This window comes from Toxorhynchites rutilus, chromosome 3 (genome assembly GCF_029784135.1).
Source record: "Toxorhynchites rutilus septentrionalis strain SRP chromosome 3, ASM2978413v1, whole genome shotgun sequence".
Classification (NCBI taxonomy): Eukaryota; Metazoa; Arthropoda; class Insecta; order Diptera; family Culicidae; genus Toxorhynchites; species Toxorhynchites rutilus.
The window spans coordinates 38,189,504-38,204,784 of NC_073746.1; the positions used below are offsets into that span (position 1 = coordinate 38,189,504).

The following is a 15,281-nucleotide window of genomic DNA, read 5'->3' on the forward strand; positions in this document are numbered from 1 at the left end:
ATGATGAAATCATATAATTTATTCAGTACGCAGTCGACGTGGATTTTAAACTGTGGAATTTACTTCGCTAAACATATACGAGGGTCGTTCAAAAAATAAGTTTCAGTGCCTCAGAAATCGCGGAAAAATAAATTAGGACAAAAAACAAGGTGATTTTCGTAATCTACGATTTATTTTTTATTTATCTACATAATCGCCGTAACGTTCGAGGCATTTTTCATAGCGTGGCACGAGTTTTTCTATTCCGAGCGCGAAAGTACGTAGCGTCTAAATTTTTGAAGTATGTTGTAACTGCGTCACGAATTTCTTCGAATCGTTGACCGCCGAACGCCTGTTTCATCACCGTTTAATCATAATTAATTTTTTTTTTCAATTGCTCTTGAGTTACGCGAGCAGAATGGGGCCGCGCATTATTAGGAACACTCCTTTTGTCAATAAACCAGGCCTTTTGTTCTTAATCGCGGTTCTTAATCGGTCCAAAACTTCAAAATTGTACGGTGATGAAACAGGCGTTCGGCGGTCAACGATTCGAAGAAATTCGTGACGCAGTTACATCGTACTTCAAAAATTTGGACGCTACGTTCTTCGCGCTCGGAATAGAAAAACTCGTGCCACGCTATGACAAATGCCTTGAATGTTACGGCGATTATGTAGAAACATAGAAAATAAATCGTAGATTACGAAAATCACCTTGTTTTTTGTCCTAACTTTATTTTTCTGCGATTTCTGAGGCACTAAAACTTATTTTTTGAACGACCCTCGTACAATAAAACAAAACGGTTGCTTGAAACAATGTTTTACTTACCAAAAATAGTCGATTAGTATGTATTTTAGTAAAATTCTTGATTTTTGTAAAAAAAATGTATCAACCATTAACTGGTTAGCGTGATTTTGAAAAATAAAACTTTCAGCCAATCGAAGACCACGGTTGGAACTGAAATTGATCATGAAAAGTTTAGTAATAACAATTTTTTACACTCTGACACTCTGACACTATGAATTGACTGATAAGCATATATATTGTGTTTCAATACGAGTTACTATTCCGTGTTCATTGAAGGACAAAGAGAAGAGTTTTCTGATGCGGAGAAATCCAACATTTCATTTAAAGTTCCTTCCCTTCTGAGGAAATGTGAGGAAATTCTTGATTGTTTGTTACTTTTAACCCATTTTTCTTATTTTGTTAATTTATTATTTAATAAATAATAATATTTTTTAATTATTTTTTTTATTTATTAACTAATTAATCAATAATTAAATTAATAAATAATAATAATAATATTTTATTATACATAGTCCGGTCTGACTGAACCCCGACCATTTGATGTTTGCGCTAAACGAAATTGATTTTTGTTCGAAAGTGGAAATGGATTTGTAGCGTTGCCCGAACGGTCTTGGCTTTCTTTTTTCATACAACTTAAACTCGACCAATCCTGTTAGCGTGCAACTGTCGACTCCTTTAATTTTCCGAAATTAATTCTACAAGCTAATTCTTCTACCTGCAAATTTTTGGGGAGGCGCTTGGAGTTACCCTGCTATATCTGCCAATAAATAATTATGCGCCGAGTAATCAAAAAATGTCCCGTGTGTGTTGAACTGCCACGAACCGAGTGGAAACTTGAGATTTGTTTCACTCGCACAAAAATAATAAAATTGATGTCAGTAAAAAAAATGTAGACTCGGTAACAACATAAGTTGAACAAAAATGTAATTAGAGAAGTGTTCGATTTTCGACAAGGGTGATGCACTTTTGGAACTTGACGACAAAGCGCAAGTGTGCTTAAATCAAATATGGAGAATAGTTTAGCGAGGTTTTCTCCAAGCATCTCTACATACATAAATGGAGGAATTTGGGTCGCTTCAGATTTTCAGACGATATAACGCTTTCCTATATCAATATTTCTAGTGCAGTGATACTGATTATTTCAGCGATTTACAATATTTCTAGTGCAGCGAAAAAACAAGTTTTTTATATAGAGTTTCAAAGGAACAGAGAAATTTAAATGAAAAATTTGAATTTTTCATCAAATACACCATTTATTTGATTGAAAAAACTATATGGTCTTGCATCGTAGATCCTAAATAGTACGTTCACAGTGAAAAACTTTTCAACTTGTTGCATTTTCAACGAATTTAAACAGAATTTTTCTGCCGGCGCTCTAAAATCTTGGTTTTGATACATAAAAATGACTCGCAAATTAAAATCGTAGAAGCCCAAAAAAATAGAGCATTGCCTATAGAAGTAAAATGGCAACGTAACATATTGAAATAATATTCCAAGTGCAGCGTAAAGAATATGTTTTGTTGGTGGCAATATAGTTGCCAGTACCCGTTAAAGGGTTAAAACCAAAATAAAAACTCATAAATAGAAAGGCCAAAAGTCTGGCAGCACATTTGTGAACAGCGGCACGTTTGCGCATTATAAAATTGGTTCTGAAAATGGTTAATAATCATGAAAAAATCAGTTCGAACGTAAAACAAAAGTTTATTGAATGTGTTAGTTCTAAATGTTAATGAAAATCCTGAGATTGCCTGACTAATTTCCAACAACGATGGGAATTTGAATTTTCATTAATTTGTTTCTTTACTTGACGACATGATATTTGTTAACTGTTTTTTGTTTTGATTAAATTTATCAATTTATAATGGAGAAAACTTCTAACGGAAAAACGCTTATTATTTACTCAAAAAGAACATATGCCTATTGTTGACCAACTTACCACGAGTGTGGGGTTAGTTGGTCAATTTATTCTGAAATATTCTGAAGAAAAATGTCAACAAAATTATTCTCTAGTTATTTTTCATTGGAAGGGTAAAAGGTAAGCTTAATTGTGGTACATAACATTCCAACGCAAAACTTCGTACTACATAGTCAACAGTTCGGCCGAAAAGTTCATACGGTTGACGTCTTGATGGCACCTCTTGAAAAAATCTACTTGACTATCACAAAGCACCATCTTTCAAAGGATACGTGTCAACATTTGACACGTCGAAGAACCGAAAGAGTACTATAAAAATGGTATCGAGAAGTTGCAAGATCGCTAAAATCACTGTATCGCCCTCAAAGGCAATTATGTTGAATAATAAAATTGAATTTTGCAAAAAAAAAAAGATAATTTCACTGGGTTACCTTATAAACTTTTCAGTCGAACTGTTATAGCCAAATTTATTCAAAAATGCTCAACTAGCCCCGCCCTACCCTACCATGATACAATGTTTGGGTTCGACAAAGTAGACCAAATGGCTCGCGAATTTACCACCAAGGCATAGATGCGCGAAATAAATGTAGAGTATTGAAAAAATGTGTAATAAAATCCTTGAACAATGAAAACTTTCTATTAATACGAGGGTCACTATTTATATTTCGGGAATAGGAGCAAAAACAAATAGTTAAGCTGCGAATATATTTTTATTGTTTTTCAAAGTACTCGCCACGATGATCGATACACTTTTGCATTCGCTTAAACCAATTTTCAAAGCATTTATTCCAATCGACACGAGCCTTTTTTTTGAGCGATTGTCAAATTATGTGGGATCCAACGTGAACATAATTTTCGCACAACTAAGTGTTCATGTAAAATCGCATATATGCTGGTGGAACTAATGCTTAGGGATGCCTCAATCTCACAATAGGTTACATGACGATCTTGCTAAATCATTTCGTGCACAGCATCGATGTTTTCTGGCACTACAGTCGATTTTGGACGACCTTCACGAAACTCGTCGGACAGCGAACTACGACCACGATTGAATTCACTATACCAGCGATACACAGTGGTTTTTGATGGAGCTTCATCGCCAAAAGTCAAATTAAGTTGATTGACGCACTCTTGTTGTGATAATCCACGTCGAAAGTCGTAAAAAATCATCGCACGAAAATGTTCACGATTCAGTTCCATTTTTTTGCCGAGACCAAACTTTCAACTAAATATAAAATAAACAAATAGCGTCCGCATGACAAAATGTTCTGAGTACGTATATCGTCAAAAATGTCAAACTTTACGATGGAATCGTCAGATGGACTCACATGACATCAGTGTTGCCAATTCCCGAAATATAAATAGTGACCCTCGTATATATCTAATGTTTTCTTTTTTACTTGTAGTGTATAACTACATTGCTGTCTAAGTGTTTTTATATGTATTCGTTCACGCGTCAAATTGACGCGTGTTCGTGGAGATAAGTATATAAGAAACGTCCGTAAGCCTAGTGTTAAGAATGACGTAATATAAATGCGTTTAGAATTCTCGTTATTTTTGTTGTTTTTTTTCGTAAAGGTTTAAGTTAAGAAAACAGATGTGACTACGTTGTGGATGTGAAGAAATGTTGAAATATTTAGTAATCACTAGAAGTGGGTTGTATCTGTGATATAACCGCAAGCTAGACGTAGGACTACCGCTGGCTCAGATTTCATTTATTCGAAATTACATCCATCAACCATTACAACATCAATTCTCAATGAATGAATGAATGAATATTTTGAAAGACTGCTGAGTTTTTCTTGTTAATGTGTGGATGGATGAGTACAAGTATGGAACTGTTATGAACACAAAATTCAACTCTTTCGAACGTGTTGGTGGTCCTGGAAAAAACCTATCGGTTTGAGTGGCTTTGTAAAAGCAACTGAAGATACATGATTATTTTGTTTTCCTGAGGGTAATTCATAACCATTCCAGACGAAAGCATAAAAGGAACTAATGCTTATGAATTGCATCAGAGAACACCTAGCCGAATGCGTAAATGTGTGCAAATATTCCTCCGCTCGAGCGCATTTACAGGCAAACAATTTTCCAAGACCACTCCATGCGAAGCAAAATAGAAACTGAGAGATGTTGGCGTCGACATTATGCATCATGCCTCAATCGAAGTCCTGAAGTCCGAAGTCGCGACTGAAGTGATATTTCAACTGATTGCTATATTTATATTGATATCGATAGTATGTACCGATGGAGTTTTTCAACTATTAAAACAATTGTTTGGATCAATAAGTAAGAATCATATAAATCGTGGACATTTTATCTTTCGATTGAAGTGATTTATATACCACTTCGTTCAACCGTCAAAGAATTATTAACATTCAAAACCTTGCACTCCAAGCGTCACTCTCTCGTTTCCGAAACTATGAACTTACACCGCGGTACAGAAATGAAAGACGTAGTCCTACGTCAAAATGTTTTTTGTATCCTGTTTTGCTTAAGATGGGCGTCTTACCCCGTCCTCCCCTAGCTAATTCAACCAAGATGCCAAAAAAAAAGCACGGAAAGCAAACCATGCCTGAACTGTGGTGGTGGATGGTGGAGAATCGCGTAGATTTTTTGTTTTATTATTGTTTTCATTTAATTTTCTCTCACTGACATCGAGTCTATTGTATTAGAAAAATAGTGGCGGACGTTGGAAAAAAGAGTTTCGTAAGATTTATTCCCCTTCTATTTGAATACATTGCATTTTTGGCAACACGAAGGCAGAGATCAGAAAAGTAAAAAAAAAGGTAAAGAATCATTCATTCGCTTACCTTCATCCGGAGCTTCATTGTCATAGTGATCGTCCCATTCGGAGAACTGAAAACAGAGCAAATGAAATCGTTAGAAAAAGACGGTGAAAATAATAATTCACTCCATAGCAGCAGGGCAATTCAACCGCGATCATGCAATTATCTTTTAATTCCATACAATTTTCTAGCGCCAGCGCCTCTCCCTCCCCACCTCGGAGGAGTCTCTACTAATCACCACGAAAGTTGCATCGAAAATGTGTGGCCTTACCTCACCGCACCTTCAACACCGGTGCGGCAGCAAAGTTCGTTCAACTTTCGGCACCACTCACATCGAGAGCACATAAAGTGAACCGGAAGGTGCACACGTTTGCATGCAATTTTACATAACTTCCCGCCGCCACATTTCACAAGCGTTGGGTGGCGTCTCCTCCCTTCCCTTTTTTGCTACCGCCACAGATCAAACGATGGAAATGGAAAATCGAAAGTTACCACGACCACCCACTGGAATAACTGTTTTATGAGGTAGCAAGCAGAAAATAGGCCAACTGGCTAGCTTCCTTTGGCCCGGTTGTAATGCTAAGGGTGGAACGCGCAAGAAAAACATCCATTTTTCGGCTTCTCCATCCGGAATTGACTCGGGAATGCAAACAGACAGCGGGGGCGCCTTGTGTATTTGTGTTATTTTGCTTCGCGGTGAACTGGAGTAGAACTCGTAATTTCAATCAGGGACTAACGGGGGAAACTGTGGGCGCTTGTGTGGTAGATTGCTGATGGGAAAACAAATTTCCGTTTCATGCAAGAAAAATCGTGTTTTCGATAGCTTGTAATCACCTGAAAAAAGGGGGCTGATGAATGAGCAGTCCCGTTCGAGAGGGAGCGGCGGGAGTCAGCTTTACATTTTAGAATCAGGGAGCAATAACATTGTAAGGGTCGCTACATTGTACTGAGCCTCGTCATTAAGTGGAAGCAATTCAAGATTTATGGTCAGTGCGTTAGAATGTATTACACTGATTTTAATTGGAACTGGTTGGTTGCTCGTAAAGCGTGTTTCGAATACGGCTTGTAACAAGTGTTGTTTGCCGAAAATAGGTTTTCGTTTCAACGTATAACCTGAGTACAGTATCGAAGAAGTACAATGCACACTAGAATGCCAATGGTTGTATGGGAAAAAATTGACCTTTGAATTTTAAAAGGAAACTTGAATAAAAATGTTGATTCCCACAAAAAACTACCCTATGCAAAATATCAGCTCAATAGGACTCCATTTACTAGTGCGCACGGCCGTTAAAGTTTGAGTTTTTTGAAAACCCAAGGGGGGTGTAAAGAAAATCGGGGTTTTCGAAAAAAAAATTGATGCCAAATGTCTTCAAATATTACGAAACGTCGAGATCTACTGTCATCTCGAAAAAAAAATCGTCAAAAATCGACACTCTGGGACTTGTTTTTGTTTTTTCAGAATACAAGGCAAAACGTATGTATTAGGGTTCCAATCGAAATCGTCATATCGATTTTGCAACGGAACTTACTGCGAAATGTTGATTTGCACGATAAAATACCCTCTGCAAAATATTAGCTCATTCGGACTTCATTTACCATTGTCGCGTTGTCGCTTTTTGGCACTTGTTGGTTTTTTCGTCTGAAAAGTCGGAATTTTTTCGGCGAGTAAGTAAATCTCGTCGTTTTATGCGATTTCAAGACAGTTGGCATCAATTTTTTTTTAAACTCCGATTTTCTTTACTCCCCCCTTGGGTGATTTCTCGATTTTCAGAAAACCTAAAATTCGAAATCTGCGGCAATAGTAAATGAAGTCCGATTAGGCTGATATTTTGCATAGGGTAGTTTTTCGTAAGAATCAACATTTTTAATCAAGTTCCATTTTCATTGGGACTCTAATACACACCTATCCCATCGGCTTATTATCTACCACATATTAAGTAACATATTAAATGTACAATTTTCTCATCTATCAGATGATATGTATATAAAAAAAAACGCTTATCCACCTCCAACATAGACATTTTGTGACATTTACGGTAAAAAATCTACGTAAAAATACGATTGCTGAAATTATTCAAAGTTTGAAAAATTTCTTAGTAACGAAGCGATTGGGACGTTCATCAAATACGAGTTCTCAACACGACAAAGTTATCAGAGGCTGATTTGGACTGAAATTGACTGTCTTTGCCGCTAAAATATGCATAGTTGACGTAAGCGCCAACTTAATTTTTCTATTTAATTAAAATGTCAACAATCATAAAAGCACTGCGGCCCACCTTTTACTGTTAACATTTATTAAGTAGAGCCTGCTCATTCTGTATAAATTGTTGACAGTCATGATAATTCAGTTACAAACAAGAAATAAAATAAGTAAAAAAAACTTTTTGAGTTAAACGGTTTAATTGTGATTAAACATAATAATGTACTAAAAGCTAGAAAATAATTAGACAAGTAGCAGTTAGCAGTTACAACACCTCTCCTTCATTAGTCTAGGGCATTGATAAGACTAAAATAAAATCGTGGGACATATGAGGAAGTCGCTAATTGTGGATAATGGGAATCCAACGTGCCCCACGATTTTATTTTAGTCTTATCAATGCCCTAGACTAATGAAGGAGAGGTGTTATAACTTTTTTTTTTTTTCTTTCTTTATTAAAGAGATTTTCAGCCAAAAGCTGGTTCATCTCTAAAAAGGTGTTATAACTGCTAACTGCTACTTGCCTAATTATTTTCAAGCTTTAAGTACATTATTATGTTTTATCACAATTAAACCGTTTAATTTAAAAAAAATTTTTTTACTTATTTTATTTTCTAGTTTTTAGTACATTATCTGTTTCATTAGAATATTTCTCTACAATAAAACCAGTGTACTGTATTCTATCAGTCAAAAAATTTCATTTGATACCGATATTGAGTAGATTGCAAAAAATACATAGTGTGTTCTCCAAGTCAAGTTCGTTCGTTTGATACACATATCTCAATCAACCTTTTTTTTTTAAATGATATGGAATAAGCTACTTTGTAGCAGCGGCCAAATTGGATTTTTCAAGATAAGCAGTTTCAAAATCACAGCAGAGGTAAAGTTATTTTATAAATTCGGTCAGTTCCTATTGGTCAAATTTCTATTAATGTAGGGCAACCCTACAGACATACAAACATACATACGAACAGTTCAAGCTAAATAAAACCGTTTAATAAAGTAATTTGCTATTTTGTGATTGCGGCTATCTTGGATTTGGGTTTTTCATGATCTACTGTGATCTACTATTCAATCCCTTTCATTTGGTACTCATATTAATCGGGTTTTGAGAAAATATGCAGCCCGCCATTTGATAGTGGCAGCCATCATAGATTTGCATTTTTCATAAATAACTGTGTTCTACTAGTCAGGCCCTTTCATTTGATACCCATATTAATGGGGTTTTGACTTAATATGTAGTCCGTCATTTGGTAGAATTTTAATGGATTTGCATTTTTCATAGATAACTGTGTTCTACTGGTCAAGCCCTTTCATTTGATACTCATAATAATAGGGTTTTGAGAAAATATGTAGACCGCCATTTTGTAGTGTCAGCCATCTTGGATTTGCATTTTTCATAAATAACCGTGTTCTAATAGTCAAGCCCTTTCATTTGATACCCATATTGATGAGCTTTTGAGAAAATATGTAGTCCGCCATTTTGTAGCGGCCGCCATCTTGGATTTTCAAGATCATGAAATACATAGTTTTTTAATGACTACAGAGATAAAGGTGTGTTCCAAATTTCATATCAATCGGTCAACAGGAAGGGGGTCAAATTTCTATTAATGTGGGTCAGCGCTACAGACAAACATGTTACAAACATACAAACAGATTACAGGGCAAGCTAAATAAAACCGTTTAAAAAAACGTCTTCCCTCCCTCAGTTGTGTTGGTGGTTACGTCAACCATCCATGTTGAAATCTGTCAAAAATAGAAAAATAAATGACGATATGACTTCTAACCTTTTATATTGGTATGCGCAACTATTTTTGTTTAAACTCCGGTTTCATATGCATGTCTCTGGTAATTAAAATCACTGCTTGAAAGAAGCTCAATGAACATAATCTCTATTCGCTTCATCGTTAAAATCTTCATCGGGGTGAAAAATCTATCTCATCTGTTCTTTTTTTTTCAAAAATCTATACCATCGTAAATATTTTTTGTTATAAAAACTATTATTAAAAATACCCATTTGTTTACTACAAATAATACATTTACATTTGCAAGTAATTCGTGTGTTTCATGATGCTTATACATAGTTTTTCTGAATGAAGATTGCATACTATCAATAATCAAAATTTTCGAGCTGCCGCCACAATGTTTAATCAATCTTTTGATCTCAAAATAGCGTTCGTCGTACCGTTGCTGAGCCGATTTCGAAGCTTATTTTTGTTCTGATTATATTTAGAAAAAATCACTCGATAGTTGCCGAGGAGTGAGAACGTTACAAACAAGCGCCGAAAATGCGAGCGAACCGTCTATTTTTTTAGACATCCAATTTTCGTCGACCTATCCTGCATATGCTCGTTTTCTGAAAGTTTCTTACGGAATAATTTTATCTTTAGGATACGGAATTAATCATCCAGATCTTGTATATTTCCATTGTAGAATCCTGGAAACGCTTCTAACACAACATTAAACGCTTGTCAAATTAGAAAAACTTGTGGGATTTAACATTGCCGCAGCCTGGAGCATCGGACCATCAAAATCGATTTTTTCTCATTTGCATGATCATCTCCACGAAAAAACTCCGATAAATATCCTTAAAAATGATCTGCCTTTCGATTTCCTTTGTTCTGATAGTTTCTTTTGCTGCTAACCTAAAAATTCTTGCCGCTTTTCAAATGACCTTCAAATTGATTAGCTTTGGACACTTAAACAACGTAAGATTCCTCTAATAAAAATCTTTCAGCTCTTCATGTAGCATCGTGAATTCAGGTTTTTCAGCCTGAAACAAACATTCTGTTCATCTGGGGCAAGGAATTCAGACGATCCTTGTAAGCAATTCCATTCATATGAAACTGATCAATTATTGCATTGTAAGTGCTTTTATGATCAGCAACACCAAGCGATACTGTGGCGTAAAAGCCGTCATGTACCTCATTGTTGCTTTGTTCAAATGTAATAAATTTCACACATGGAGAAAAATCTGTGCCAATCTGTACTTTTTGACGAAAATCTGTACTCTGTATCGTTCAGAATTTGTACCAGAAATAACGGAAAAAAAAACTGTACCTTTCCATATAAATAGTACGTGTGGCAACATTGATCGTAGCCCTAGTGAAAGAGGCTTCAAAATATATTACAACAGGGATACGAAAGAATCACAGATTGCTGATAGCGAACGAATTGTAGATATGGAGATTTTTTTCTTTCTATACTGAAGAAATTTTCAGCCGAAGGCTGCTTCATCTCTGCGATATGGAGATTAGCTACATATATAATTAACAATAACAAATCAAATAGATTATTTTAGAATTTTTTAGTTTCTTTCTCTGGTGACTTTTAACTGGCTGGTTCGTTTCTTTTACTTCCATTTTTGAAAGAATGTCAGGAGTGAGAAATGAACTCCTGACCTTAAGCGTGAGAGGTATGATCCCATAGATTCTCTGAAGTGAAGTAGAATGCGCAGTGGCCCTCGCAAATTTTCACCTGGATGAAATATCACGGAACGAGGCAAGTTAACAAGCTGGCTCAACTAGCGGGGGAGGGCAACCTGTCTGATTCGGGCGATAATCGTTGGCTTAACTTTGATCAGTAAAAACTACTCACACGTTTTATTCTACTCTGATCAACGAAAAAAAATTGTTATTCAAGAACTTCGTTTTTTCCAATAAAACCATTCGAGGCCTTCCAAATGGGTACTTGTACTGAGAGATAATCATAGCCCCAATACATGCAACAATTGGAATGATCAATATTGAGCAATTCCAAATGAAATCGACAAATGGCAAAACATGAGTATTTTTGATTCGAATGAAAGTTTGTATTCCGTTTGGGTTGGAGGAAATATGAGTTTTCCACAGTATTTCGGAATTTCGGGCGTATCGATTTTAGTGGGAGCAATTTTGATAATTTATATCTCAAAAACTATGCGTCGTATCGAAATAATGTCATAGAAAAAGTTGTAGAGTATTGATGTTCAAACGTGAAAAAAAATGCACTGAGAAAAAAAATTGTACTCTTTTTTTTATTTACGAAAAAAAAAAATTAATTTGCAATAGGGTAAATGATCTTGGTTTGTCCAATTTGGGGTGTTTTTACGCAACTAGTAAATGCAAATCGATTTTTCTTCATGAAAATCACACATAATCGATACGAGTTTGGGTTTGTTGAAAAGCCCCAAGTCTCTAGTTGCTAATACTACCATAAGGTGTTGAAATTATTCAAATTTTTATGTTTTTTAACGATTTTCCTTAAAGAAGAATTATGATCATGGTTTGATCACCTCTGATCATGGTTTGCCCAAAAAAATGATCATGGTTTGTCCGGTTTTAGAAATCTCCATTTTTGAATGAAAACATTCGAATTCACAATTAGATGTTGCATTTATCATTGCTTGAGTTTACTGTCATCATATTGATTCATTCATAATTTAGGCTTTCTTCAGGATATTGCCTTTTCTTGGGCATTTTAGAAGTGTTCACCTCAACACAATCAACACAGAAAAACCATACTTCTGCTATGCGCGAAGCACACCATAAACAAACATAAACAAACTGCAGCGCGCCAAGCGGTTGCCATAGAAATCATGTGGACAAAACAACATTATTGAATTGGACAACTCATGATCAGAATTGAGTTCATCAAAATGCGTTAATTTAATGGTTTAGCTATGTAAATCCGATACAAATGGTGAGCAAGCATGATGTTTACAATATTTATAAGTGTTGTAATCCAGAAAAGGTCTGAATACGTGCCAAATAATCATCTGGTGATCGATTAAAAGTTAGCTCGAATGAGGGGCGCATTGACACAAATAGAAGGTGTATTTTATAATCCTTTAAAACATGTCATTTCGTAAAAATATACTATCAAACTACTATAAATCATGTAAAAGGCAATTTCATTTATATGTTTGGAAACATTCGAAGGCCTTATTTGACACAGGAGGGCTGAATTAGAGCATTCAAAAAAGTGGGCAAACCATGATCATATTTTCGACTGGACAAACCAAGATCATTTACCCTACCTGAAATATGTATTTTTTTATTTTTTTATTTTCTTTTTCATATAAAAAAGAAGTAATGTAGAAAATTCAAAAAATTAATCCCAGATGGTAAAACTATTTTCGACGAACTTTATGGCACATCGGATTTTTATAATTTTTCGAAACTTAGAATAGTTGTATATCAACAATCAATTTTATGAATCCTGATATGATTTAAAACAAAAAAGCTCATTATCAATCCCCTTCTAAATACAGCCAATCTCGAGATATTAAAAAAAAACATCTCTAATTTATTGTCTTTTTTAAAGTTAATAAGCCCTTTTAATATGTTTATAATGTATAAAAGATTTATTAATATCGCTATGTTTTGTAATAACCCATATATCTTCAAATGTTTTTTAACGTAACTCCTAAACATATACTTTTACCATAATGATGTGAAATTATAAGAAATTATAAGCAAATTCATAAAAATTCATGAACATGATGATATACCGTAAGATAATTAAAATAAATCTTCTAGCTTAAGCAATCGCTAAAATAAAGTGTTCGCTTGTTCATTCGAATAGTAGACCGTTTCCAAAAAAACGGTAGGAAATGTTCATCTGAGAAACGTTTCTTAACCGTGTCAGTGATAGAGAAACTTAAGCTAATGGGATACAATATCCTTTGAGATACATCTTTAAAAATTTGCGGATGCCGTTTATCTCTGTATTTTTTTGAAAATTAGAAAATTTGAAAAATCTAAATTTTTCATATTTCTGAAATTCAGACAATCTGATTTATTCTATTCCCCATTTTTTACCGAGCCATTTCAGTGACATGGAATCTAATCTGGTACGAAGTTGACTCAACATTTTAAACGAATTTTCCTCGAAATTGCTTTTTTTCAAGTTTGCCTACGCGATATCTCAATTTCTGCTGATCCAATTCATTTTGATATGAATATAATTTTGATATATCGATGTAAGATTATGGTGATCTCCCAAATGTAGTTGTTTCTCTTTGTTAAACTTTGAAAATTAATAACAAAAGGTAATTTCATTAAAAAAAATTGAAAATCGTAGACCATTTGAATTGTTTCAACAATTAGTGAACCACCCTGTCCATTTTTGCTCTGCGAATTTTTCAATTACTCGGCTGCGAGAGACACGTAGAACTATTATACAGTCGCTATTGAAGTTTATTCATGTAATCCTTGCTCGCAGCATGAAAACACATTACTGGCCACTTTCCCCGCGGCACAATTATCACACAATTGACACTCGGTCCGTGCATTTCATTGGTCGAACCATAATTGCATTCATTACAATCCGATTCCCAGCCCCTCAAAACCTAACCCGAGCACCGAGCCCCACTGTGACTCCAACGAAAGGACCACGAAAGGACACCGTGTGCTTGGGAGGCCTGGGAAAATCGTACATAAAAATCAATTAAAACCGTAAATGAAAAGCCACATTTAAGCGGCTAAAAGCAATTTGTGTCCTATGTGTGCAAGCTGTGCAGATTGTTCGGGCGAAGGTTTTTCATGCTGCAAATCGGTAACAGTGGTAACACGCAATCGCTCAAACACCCGTTGAGAAGTGTGTCCGGAAGGCCGAGGTTTTCCGATGAATTACACCTCAATCGTGAACGGAATACAGCTGCAAGTGCTGTGTGGATAGCGCCGTGTGTGATGAACCTTTGGCAACCCTAGTGAATTTCACTGTTTGCGAATGGAAAAGTATTAAAAAAAATGTAAAAAGGATACTCTAGTTCGGTTCGACGCCCTGAGGGCATCACAAACAAGTCCCCACCACCCGCTCGCTAACTTCGCTAGCCCATTTGGCGTCATTTATGGTACGGGCTCGGGTTGTCCGCGAAAGATATTCCGCTGCAGGGGGTGCAGACACAGGGCGGTGGTGGTGGCCATTCATAAAAGTCACGTGACGCCGTGAATCAAGCGAGGTACCCGGGCAAATCCCGCTTGGCTTCGCTTCGGATTTCTTTGAGCAGCAATCGTCTGAATCTAAAACCTTCGTTTCGCTGTTCGGGACAGCGCTTCCTTTAGTCCGCGCACGAGTGTATCTTCGGGAAAACAAGGACTGTGGCGGGGGACGATTGATGAAAATAGACCAGTCGAAAGGCTGAAATTATGAAAACGTTAGGCGAAGGCATGTGGGTCATAGGAATGCAAGGACAAATGACAGGAATTTGTTTCGTGAAAAGGAAAGCAAGCGAGAGTAAAATATGTGGAAGTGACAGAATAAACGAGTCATTAATTTCGGCGCATAGAAAAGGGGGGTCGTATTGAGCCAGCAAAGGGAAACTATTGCTGAAATGGGTCATATCTTTAACACAGTTTTTGTTACATTCGAAGCAATTTCCTTAGACCAAAAATGAGAAATTGAATTGAATTGAGTCAAGATCATCCTACTCACAGAAATGATTTAGTATAAAATATGTTTCCCAGATTTTTCATATACAGTAGTATATGAAAATTGCCAAGATGCATGCCCGGCTTGTCAGCAAGACAATAAAAAATCAACCAAAAAATAAATAAATAAAATATATATAGCACCACCATAAACAAAACAATTCTTCCAAATATTACAAAATTC

The 15,281-nt window shown here is 35.7% G+C and overlaps 1 protein-coding gene across 8 annotated transcripts in view; it reads right to left on the bottom strand.

Moving 5' to 3' along the window:
* LOC129780249 (transient receptor potential-gamma protein) overlaps window positions 1-15,281 on the bottom strand; it is a 313,946-nt gene that overhangs the window by 101,361 nt on the left and 197,304 nt on the right. For 7 of the 8 annotated variants that reach the window (XM_055788306.1, XM_055788309.1, XM_055788308.1 and 4 more), the window contains one exon: window positions 5,513-5,558. The exons of the other annotated variant lie outside the window; for it this stretch is intronic. The gene's annotated coding sequence lies outside the window, so the exon portion shown is untranslated. The remainder of the gene's footprint in view (window positions 1-5,512; window positions 5,559-15,281) is intronic. 8 annotated transcript variants of the gene reach the window in all.